Here is an 11,586-nt window from a genome sequence, read left to right as displayed (position 1 = left end):
TGTAGCATATCTAGATGATATTGCTGTCTTTAGCTCTACCTGGGAGGATCACCTGGTCCACCTGAGAAATGTTTTGGGGGCCCTGCAAAAAGCAGGCCTAACTATCAAGGCTACTAAGTGCCAGATAAGGCAGAGTCAGGTTGTGTACCTGGGCCACCTTGTAGGTGGAGGCCAGGTTCAACCATTACAGAGCAAAATCCAGACCATAATGGACTGGATTGCTCCCACTACCTAGACTCAGGTGAGAGCCTTCTTAGGCCTGACTGGGTACTATAGATGATTTGTTGACGGGTATGGATCAATAGTGACACCCCTGAAAGACTTAACCTCTAAGAAAATGCCTAAAAAGATTCAGTGGACAGCTAGCTGTCAAAAGGCATTTGATGACCTGAAGCAGGCCATGTGCACTGCTCCCATTCTGCAAAGTCCTGACTACTCCAAGAAGTTCATTGTCCAAACAGATGCATCTGAGTTTTGGGTAGGGGCTGTACTGTCACAGTTGAATGATGAAGGTCAAGATCAACCAGTAGCTTCCGTAAACAGAAGGTTGACCCCCAGAGAGAAACGTTGGTCAGCCATTGAGAGGGAGGCCTTTGCTGTGGTTTGGGCTCTGAAGAAGTTGAGGCCATACTTATTTGGTACTCACTTCATTGTTCAGACAGACCATAAGCCCCTCTTATGGCTAAAACAGATGAAGTGTGAAACTTCCAAATTGCCCAGGTGGTCCATTTCCATATAGGGGAAGGACTATACAGTGGAACATAGACCTGGGAGTAACCATTCCAATGCAGATGGACTCTCCAGATATTTCCACTTAGAACATGAAGACTCAACTGGTCAAAGTTAGTTTAATGTCCCTGCGTTTGGGGGGGGTTGTGTAGGAGAGAAGGATCTACTTCACATGTTTACCACCACTTTTTGCTTGTGTTTCACTGTGTTTCGACTTTAGTCTGGCTGGGACCCTGCAAATCAGGGCCCCAGCCTAGCTGCTTCCTCTCTAAAATGATTCCATGTACTTTAGGCACAGTTCAGAGCCTTTAGAACCAGAGAACCAGGTCAGCAGAGTTACTCTAGAGCCAGAGAACAAGGTCAGCAGAGCTGCTTTAGAGCCATAGAACCAGGTCAGCAGAGCTGCTCTAGAGGCAGAGAACCAGCTCAGCAGAACTGCTTTAGAGCCAGAGAACCAGGTCAGCAGAGCTCTTTAGAGGGAAAGAACCAGGTCAGCAGAGCTGCTTTAGAGCCAGAGAACCAGGTCAGCAGCACTGCTCTAGAGCCAGAGAACCAGGTCAGCAGAGCTGCTTTAGAGCCATAGAACCAGGTCAGCAGAGCTGCTTTAGAGCCAGAGAACCAGGTCTCCAGGTCTGCTCTAGAGGCAGAGAACCAGGTCAGCAGAGCTGCTTTAGAGCCAGAGCACTAGGTCAGCACAGCTGCTATAAAGCCAGAGAAACCAGGCCAGCAGAGCTGCTCTAAAGCCAGAGAAACCAGGTCAGCAGAGCTGCTTTAGAGGGAGAGAACCGGGTCATCAGAGCTGCTTTAGAGCCAGCGAACTAGGTCAGCAGAGCTGCTCTCGAGCCAGAGAACCAGGTCAGCAGAGCTGCTTTAAAGCCATAGAACCAGGTCAGCAGAGCTGCTCTAGAGGCAGAGAACCAGGTCAGCAGAGCTGATTTAGAGGGAGAGAACCAGGTCAGCAGAGCTGCTTTAGAGCAAGAGAACCAGGTCAGCAGAGCTGCTCTAGAGCCAGAGAACCAGGTCAGCAGAGCTGCTTTAGAGCCATAGAACCAGGTCAGCAGAACTGCTCTAGAGCCTAAGAACCAGGTCAGCAGAGCTGCTCTAGAACCAGAGAACCAGGTTAGCAGAGCTGCTGTAGAGCCAGAGAAACCAGGTCAGTAGAGCTGCTTTAGAGCAAGAGAACCAGGTCAGCAGAGCTGCTTTAGAGGGAGAGAACCAGGTCAGCAGAGCTGATTTAGAGCCAAGGAACCAGGTCAGCAGAGCTGCTCTAGAGACAGAGAACCAGGTCAGCAGAACTGCTTTAGAGCCATAGAACCGGGTCAGCAGAGCTGCTTTAGAGCCAGAGAACCAGGTCAGCAGAGCTGTTGTAGAACCAGAGAACCAGGTCAGCAGAGTTGCTCTAGAGCCTAAGAACTAGGTCAGCAGAGCTGCTCTAGAGCCAGAGAACCAGGTCAGCAGAGCTGCTGTAGAGCCAAAGAAACCAGGTCAGCAGAGCTGCATTAAAGGGAGAGAACCAAGTCAGCAGAGCTGCTGTAGAGCCAGAGAACCAGGCCAGCAGAGCTGTTTTAGAGCCAGAGAACCAGGTCAGCAGAGCTGCTTTAGAGCCAGAGAACCAGGTCAGCAGAGCTGCTCTACAGCCAGAGAACCAAGTCAGCAGAGCTGCTTTAGAGCCATAGAACCAGGTCAGCAGAGCTGCTTTAGAGCCAGAGAACCAGATCAGCAGAGCTGCTCTAGCTGACACTGACTGACTGACACTGACTGATTGACATTGAATGACACTTATTGACTGATACTGACACTGACTGACACTGACTGACACTGATTGACTGACACTGACTGACTGACAATGACTGACACTGATTAACTGACACTGACTGACTGACTGAGACTGATTGACTAACACTGACTGAATGACACTGACTGACACTGATTGACTGACACTGACTTGACTGACACTGATTGACTGACACTGACTGACTGACACTGACTGACTGACACTGACTGACTACTCTCCTACTCAATCTCTACTACTCTCTACCACTCTCTCAATACTACTCACTCTCTACTACTCACTCTCTACTACTCACTCTCTACTACTCTGTACTACTCACTCCCTACTACTACTATCTACTACTCTCTACTACTCACTCTCTACTACTCTTTCTCTACTACTCTCTACTATTCACTCTCTACTACTCACTCTCTACTACTCTCTCTACTACTCACTCTCTACTACTCACTCTCTAGTACTCTCTACTACTCTCTACTACTACTCTCTACTACTTACTCTCTACTACTCACTCTCTACTACTCACTCTACTACGTTCTACTACTCCCTAGCACTCACTCTCTACTACTCTACTACTCACTCTCTAGTACTCTCTCTCTACTACTCACTCTCTACTACTCACTCTACTCCTCTCTACTACTCTCGCTCTACTACTCACTCTCTACTACTCGCTCTCTACAACTCGCTCTCTACTACTCACCCTCTACTACTCTCTACTACTCACTCTCCACAACTCACTCTCTACTACTCGCTCTCCACTACTCTCTACTACTCACTCTCTACTACTCACTCTCTACTACTCTACTACTCTCTACTACTCTCTCTACTACTCACTCTCTACTACTCACTCTACTATTCTCTACTACTCTCTACAACTCAATCTCTACTACTCTACTACTCACTCTCTACTACTCTCTTTCTACAACTCACTCTCTACTACTCACTCTCTACTACTCTACTACTCACTCTCTACTACTCTCTACTACTCACTCTCTACTACTCACTCTCTATTACTCACTCTCTACTACTTACTCTCTACTACTCTCTACTGCTCACTCTCCACTACTCACTCTCTACTACTCACTCTCCACTACTCTCTACTACTCACTTTACTACTCACTCTCTACTACTCTCTACTACTCTCTCTACTACTCACTCTTTACTACTCACTCTCTACTACTCTACTACTTTCTACTACTCTCTCTCTACTACTCACTCTCTACTACCCACTCTCTACTACTCTCTGCTACTCACTCTCTACTACTCTCTACTACTCACTCTCTACTACTCACTCTCTTCTACCCTCTACTAGTTACTCTCTCTCTATTACTCTCTACTACTCTATACTACTCTCTCTCTCTATTACTCACTCTACTACTCACTCTCTACTACTCACTCTACTACTCACTCTCTACAACTCACTCTCTACTACTCACTTTCTACTACTCTCTACTACTCACTCTCTACTACTTTCTCTCTACTACTCTCTACTCACTCTCTACTACTCACTCTACTACTCACTCTCTACTATTCTCTACTACACTCTCTCTGCTACTCACTCTCTACTACTCACTCTCTACTACTTACTCTCTACTACTCACTCTCTACTACTCTCTAATACTCTCTACTACTCACTCTGCTACTCAGTCTACTACTCACTCTACTACTCTCTAGTACTCTCTTCTACTCACTCTCTACTACTCTCTACTACTCACTCTCTGCTACTCTCTCTATTACTATCTACTACTCTCTACTACTCTCTATTACTCACACTCTACTCACTACCTCTCACTACCTCTCTCTACCTCTCTCTCTACTACTCTCTACCTCTACCTCTCTACCTCTACCTCTCTACTTCTTCACCTCTACCTCTACACCTCTACCTCTCTACCTCTCCCTACCTCTCTCTACACACACACATATGCATATATATATATGCATATATATGCATATGCATTTATATATATGCATGTGTAAACAGAATTGGTTTAACGTAAACGAGGGTGAGCTCTATTGCATTTTCAATGCTTGTTTACTTTGGTTCCATCAAGAAGACTTTCAGATGTGTCACACATTTGCCATCAATTCTGGATGGTAGCACTCTAGTTGCTCATTAGAACACTGTAGTAAAGCTACTGCTCACCAGGGAAGTCTGCTGCTGGTATTCAAAGTGCATGTTTCAGTCTGCATGCCAGAATGTTTTAATGAAATAGAAGAGGATTTGAGAAGTCAAAATGTGCCCTAATTTTTCTTTCTGCATCACTAATCATAATTTCTATGGCAAAATGAACCCCCTCATTTTGTTCCTTTGCAAATTAAATGTTTTAAGTGTTACCACTTTATTCCAATCAAGATGGATTCAGGTGTGCCATACTTTTGTCATAAGTAAGACTGTTAGCGCTCTAGTTGTTCTTTAGAACACTCTGGGACATTCTGTCATTGCGCTAAACTTGGGCTACATCTGTGTGATATTTGTGCTACATTTGGGCTCTTTTGGCTCTGTTGGCCATCTTGGGAGACTTATTTGTTATGAAGTTTCCTAATTTCCTCATTTTCTACAGTCTCCTCAGTAGGAAATACTTTCAGTTTTTACTTTGATTCTATCAAAAAGGCATTCAGATGTGTCACACATTTGCCATAAATTTGTAATGTTAGCACTCTAGTTGCTTATTAGATCACTGTAGTAAAGTTACTGCTCACCAGGGAAGTCTGCTGTTGCTATTGAAAGTGCATGTTTCAGTCTGCATGTCAGAATTGCTTTATGAAATAGAAGAGGATTTGAGAAGTCACTCAAAATGTGCCTTAATTTTTCTTTTTTCAGCACTAATCACAATTTCTATGGCAAAATGAACCCCCTCATTGTGTTCCTTTTAAATTAAACTACTCACTCTACTACTCACTCGCTACTACTCTCTACTACTCACTCTCTACTACTCTCTACTACTCACTCTTTACTACTCACTCTCTACTACTCACTCTACTACTCTCTACCACTCGCTGTCTACTACTCTACTACTCTCTCTCTACTACTCCCTCTCTACTACTCACTCTACTACTCACTCTACTACTAAATCTCTACTACTCTCTCTCTACTACTCACTCTCTACTATTCACTCTCTACTACTCACTCTCAACTACTCACTCTCTACTACTCGCTCTCTACTACTCTCTACCACTCACTCCACATTACTCCCTCTCTACTACTCGCTCTCTACTACTCCCAACTACTCACTCTCTACTACTCACTCTCTACTACTCTACTACTCTCTACTACTCTCTACTACTCACTCTCTACTTCTCACTCTCTACTACTCTACTACTCTTTAATACTCTCTCTACTACTCACTCTACTACTCTCTACTACTCACTCTACTACTCTCTGCTACTCTCTACCACTCACTCTCTACTACTCTTCTACTCTCTCTCTACTACTCACTCTCTACTACTCACTCTCTACTACTCTCCACTACTCACTCTACTACTCACTCTCTACTACTCTACTACTCTCTACTACTCTCTCTACTACGCACTCTCTACTATTTTCTCTACTACTCACCCTCTACTACTCTCTACTATTCACTCTCTACTACACACTTTCTACTACTTGTTCTCTTCTGCTCACTCTCTACTACTCCTCACTACTCACTCGACTACTCACTCTCTACTACTCTCTACTACTCACTCTCAACTATTCCACTACTCTCTACTACTCACTCTCTACTACTCATTCTCTACTACACTAAAACTCCCTACTACTCTCTCTCTAATACTCACTCTCTACTACTCACTCTCTACTACTCTCTACTACTCACTCTCTATTACTCTCTACTACTCACTCTCTGCTACTCACTATCTACTACTCACTCTCTACCACTCTCTACTACTCACTCTCTACTACTCTGTACTACTACTCTCTACTACTCACTCTCTACTACTCACTCGCTACTGCTCACTCTACTACTCTCTGCTACTCTCTACCACTCACTCTCTACTACTCTACTACTCTTTACTACTCTCTCTACTACTCACTCTACTACTCTCTACTACTCACTCTACTACTCTCTACTACTCTCTACCACTCACTCTCTACTACTCTTCTACTCTCTCTCTACTACTCACTCTGAACTACTCACTCTACTACTCTCTACTACTCACTCTCTACTACTCACTCTCTACTACTCTCCACTGCTCACTTTACTACTCACTCTCTACTACTCTACTACTCTCTACTACTCTCTCTACTACGCACTTTCTACTATTTTCTCTACTACTCTCTCTCTACTACTCTCTACTACTCACTCTCTACTATACACTCTCTACTACTTGTTCCCTTCTACTCACTCTCTACTACTCTCTACTACTCACTCTACTACTCACTCTCTACTACACCCTACTACTCACTCTACAACTCACTCTCTACTACTCTCTACTACTCACTCTCAACTATTCCACTACTCTCTACTACTCACTCTCTACTACTCACTCTCTATTACTCTCTCTCTACTACTCACTCTCTACTACTCACTCTCTACTACTCTACTAATCTACTACTCTGTTTACTACTCACTCTCTACTACTCTACTACTCTTTACTACTCTCTCTACTACTCACTCTACTACTCTCTGCTACTCTCTACAACTCGCTCTATACTACTATACTACTCTCTCTCAACTACTCCCTCTCTACTACTCACTCTACTACTCACTCTACTACTCACTCTCTACTACTCTCTCTCTACTACTCACTCTCTACTATTCACTCTCTACTATTCACTCTCTACTACTCACTCTCTACTACTCTCTACTACTCACTCTACACTACTTACTCTCTACTACTCGCTCTCTACTACTCTCTACTACTCACTCTCTACTACTCACTCTCTACTACTCTACTATTCTACTACTCTGTCTACTACTCACTCTCTACTACTCTACTACTCTTTACTACTACTCACTCTACTACTCTCTACTACTCTCTACCACTCACTCTCTACTACTCTACTACTCTTTCTCTACTACTCACTCTCTACTACTCACTCTACTACTCTCTACTTCTCACTCTCTACTACTCACTCTCTACTACTCACTCTCTACTACTCTCTACTACTCACTCTCTACTACTCTACTACTCTCTATTACTCTCTCTACTACTCACTCTCTACTACTCTCTGCTACTCACTCTCAACTACTCCACTACTCTCTACTACTCACTCTCTACTACTCATTATCTACTACTCTACTACTCTCTACTACTCTCTCTCTACTACTCACTCTCTAGTACTCTCTCTCTACTACTCACTCTCTACTACTCTCTACTACTCACTCTCTATTACTCTCTACCTCTCTCTCTTGACTACTCACTATCTACTATTCACTCTCTACTACTCACTCTCTACTACTCACTCTCTACTACTCTCTACTACTCTCTCTCTACTACTCTCTACTACTCTCTCTACTACTCACTCTACTACTCACTCTACTACTCACTCTCTACTACTCTCTACTACTCTCTCTCTACTACTCTATACTACTCACTCTCTACTACTCTCTGCTACTCACTCTCTACTACTCACTCTCTACTACTCACTCTCTACTACTCTCTCTCTGCTACTCACTCTCTACTACTCACTCTTTACTACTTTCTGCTACTCACTCTCTACTACTCACTCTCTACTTCTCACTCTCTACTACTCTCTACTACTCACTCTACTACTCACTCTATACTACTCTCTACTACTCACGCTCTACTACTCTCTACTACTCACTCTCTACTACTCACGCTCTACTACTCACTCTACTACACTCTACTACTCACTCTCTGCTACTCTCTCTACTACTCTCTACTACTCTCTACTACTCACTCTCAACCCTCTATTACTCATCCTCTACTCTCGACCTCTCTACCTCTACCTCTACTTCTCTACCTCTACCTCTCTACCTCTACACCTCTACCTCTCTACCTATCTCTCCACCCACACATATGCACATATGTATATGCATATATATGCATATGCATTTATATATAAGTATGTGTATATATATATATCTATACTGACCACAATTGTCCCTCCATTCAGGAACACCATCAGAGCACTCACAGGCTTTGCAAAAACATTTATTCCATCTCGCATGACGCGTTTCAGCCGCCAGGCCTTTCTCAAATGCTGTTGAGTGAAACAAATCAGTAGCATTAAAAGTGTTTATATAGTTCATTTCGCTCTCCCTCCGTAGTGGCAAGCAAAGAAGGACTGCACTTTCCCCATAGTCCGTTCATTATTGCACGCCGCCATCATTGAGTGTATGAATATTGCATTACGGTCCCATAGTGGTATCTTTCAATTCCATAATAAACACACCTTTAAGTAAGCTTCCATTATCGTAATGGGAAAATATTCATACCTCGTAGATTGCACTGTGTCTATGCCATTATTTGTTATATTCCAAGAGCATCGATGTTTCGTGATGCTATTGATATTGCAAGCCTTTTCGTCAGCCACTTAGTGCACATTGGATTTCCTGTACCTGAAAACGCTGGTTTGAGTAAGCAGCGCTTTTCCATGAGGTCTGGCGGCTGAAACGCGTCACGCGAGATGGAATAAATGTTTTTGCAAAGCCTGTGAGTGCTCCGATGGTGTTCCTGAATGGAGGGACAATTGTGGTCAATTTAAATCGTGCATGCCACATGCACGTAGGAAGCACCCGTCATCGAAGGAGTTCGGCAGATTTTGTGGCGTGTGTGGGAATTTGAAATTTAATCTGCCTGAACCGCCCTAGCCAAGGAAACAATGTGCCTGCTGACTACGTCTTCACTCAACAGCATTTGATAAAGGCCTGGCGGCTGAAACGCGTCATGCGAGATGGAATAAATGTTTTTGCAAAGCCTGTGAGTGCTCCAATGGTGTTCCTGAATGGAGGGACAATTGTGGTCAATTTAAATCGTGCATGCCACATGCACGTAGGAAGCACCCGTCATCGAAGGAGTTCGGCAGATTTTGTGGCGTGTGTGGGAATATATATATACATACAAATATAATCATATATATAATCTGCATATCTATATACATACAAATATAAATGCATGCATACATATACATATATGCATACATATGCATGTTATGTACATGAATTTTTGAAAAACACTAATAAAAGCAAAGCTAAAAAACCACCTAATTACAAACAGAATTGCTTTAACTTAAAACAGGGCGAGACCTATTGAATTTTCAATGCTTGTTTACTTTGGTTCCATCAAAAGGCATTCAGATGTGTCACATATTTGCCATAAATTCTGAATGTTAGCACTCTAGTTGCTCATTAGATCACTGTAGTAAAGCTACTGCTCACCAGGAAAGTCTGCTGCTGGTATTCAAAGTGCATGTTTCAGTCTGCATGTCAGAATTCTTTAATGAAATAGAAGTGGAATTGAGAAGTCAAAATGTGCCCTAATTTTGCTATCTGCAGCACTAATCATAATTCCTATGGCAAAATGAACTCCCTCGTTTTGTTCCTTTGCAAATTAAATGTTTTAAGTGTTACCACTTTATTCCAATCAAGATGGCTTCAGGTGTGCCATACCTTTGTAATAAGTAAGACTGTTAGTGCTCTAGTTATTTTTTAGAACACTCTGGGACATTCTGTCATTGGGCTATACTTGGGCTACATCTGGGTGATATTTGTGCTACATTTGGGCTCTTGTGTCTCTTGTGGCCATCTTGGGAGACTTATTTGTTATGAAGTTTCCTAATTTCCTCATTTACTACTGTCTCCTCAATAGGAATACTTTCAGTTTTTTACTTTGATTCCATCAAGAAGGCATTCAGATGTGTCACACTTTTGCCATAAATTCAGAATGTTAGCACTCTAGTTGCTCATTAGATCACTGTAGTAAAGCTACTGCTCACCAGGGAAGTCTGCTGCTGGTATTGAAAGTGCATGTTTCAATCTGCATGTCAGAATTTTTTAATTAAATAGAAGAGGATTTGAGAAGTCACTCAAAGTGTGCCCTAATATTTCTTTCTGCAGCACTAATCATACTTTCTATGGCAAAATGAACCCCCTCATTGTGTTACTTTTTAAATTAATGTTTTAAGAGTTACCACTTTATTCCAATCAAGATGGCTTCAGGTGTGCCATACGTTTGTCATAAGTAGGACTGTTAGTGCTCTAGTTGTTCTTTAGAACACTCTGGGAAGCTGCAGTAGAACACAAAGGAATCAACTGACAGTCTCTGCCCTTTTTGGATGTACATGTTTTACTGAGAATGTCAGACTTCATTCTCACATGACTGAGAAAGATAATGTGAATTTACAGAAAATATGCTCTCAGTTTAGCTTATAGATCACCTTCCAAACCTCTGTGGGAAAAGCATGAGAAAATAGTTTTCTCTCAAACATGATTCATGATATCCAAGCAGAATGCTTTTTCACATGGTAAAATCACCTTAGAACACACCACAATTCCTAAAATGAGTATGGTACCATCAACAAATGATTTATAATGTAACTAAAGTCATAAAACCTTCTATTAGCTGCAAGGCTTTTTAATGAGGTGCTATCATGTATATTGGTCCCAAGATGGCTGCCAACACTCCTTGGATGAAGTGCTGACAGCCAATCAGAGCTCACGATGAGATGTGTGGATAGGCTCCGCCCAGATATATCTATGATTTTACTTTTGATTTTCTCAGGAACTACTGAACGGATTTACACCATTTAACCAAAAGGCACGAGTGTGAACCAAGGGCTACCTTTTTGTCAAATTTGGTTCCATTCCGTTCAGCAGTTCGGGCTGTAGCTGCGATTACAGGTTCCTATGGAAAATTGCATGGGGAAAACACGTTTTGGGACCCCCCTTTTTTCTTGGCCCCCACTTGATGAATCACCCCGAGACTTTCAGGATAGGAGCGGATCGGAGCCCCCCACCAGTTTTGAGGGTTTCGCGAAGATTCGTCAACCGGCGCCAAAGTTATTCCAAATAGAATGTTGCTGATTTCCTATGGATAATAGGTCCTAACTATAACTACCAACTGGCGACCGCCAGTAGGTTATATATATATAGATATATATATATATC

Source organism: Triturus cristatus, chromosome 5_2 (genome assembly GCF_964204655.1).
Source record: "Triturus cristatus chromosome 5_2, aTriCri1.1, whole genome shotgun sequence".
Classification (NCBI taxonomy): domain Eukaryota; kingdom Metazoa; phylum Chordata; class Amphibia; order Caudata; family Salamandridae; genus Triturus; species Triturus cristatus.
The sequence above is the reverse complement of the archived record's forward strand: the minus strand, read 5'-3'. Positions refer to the sequence as shown.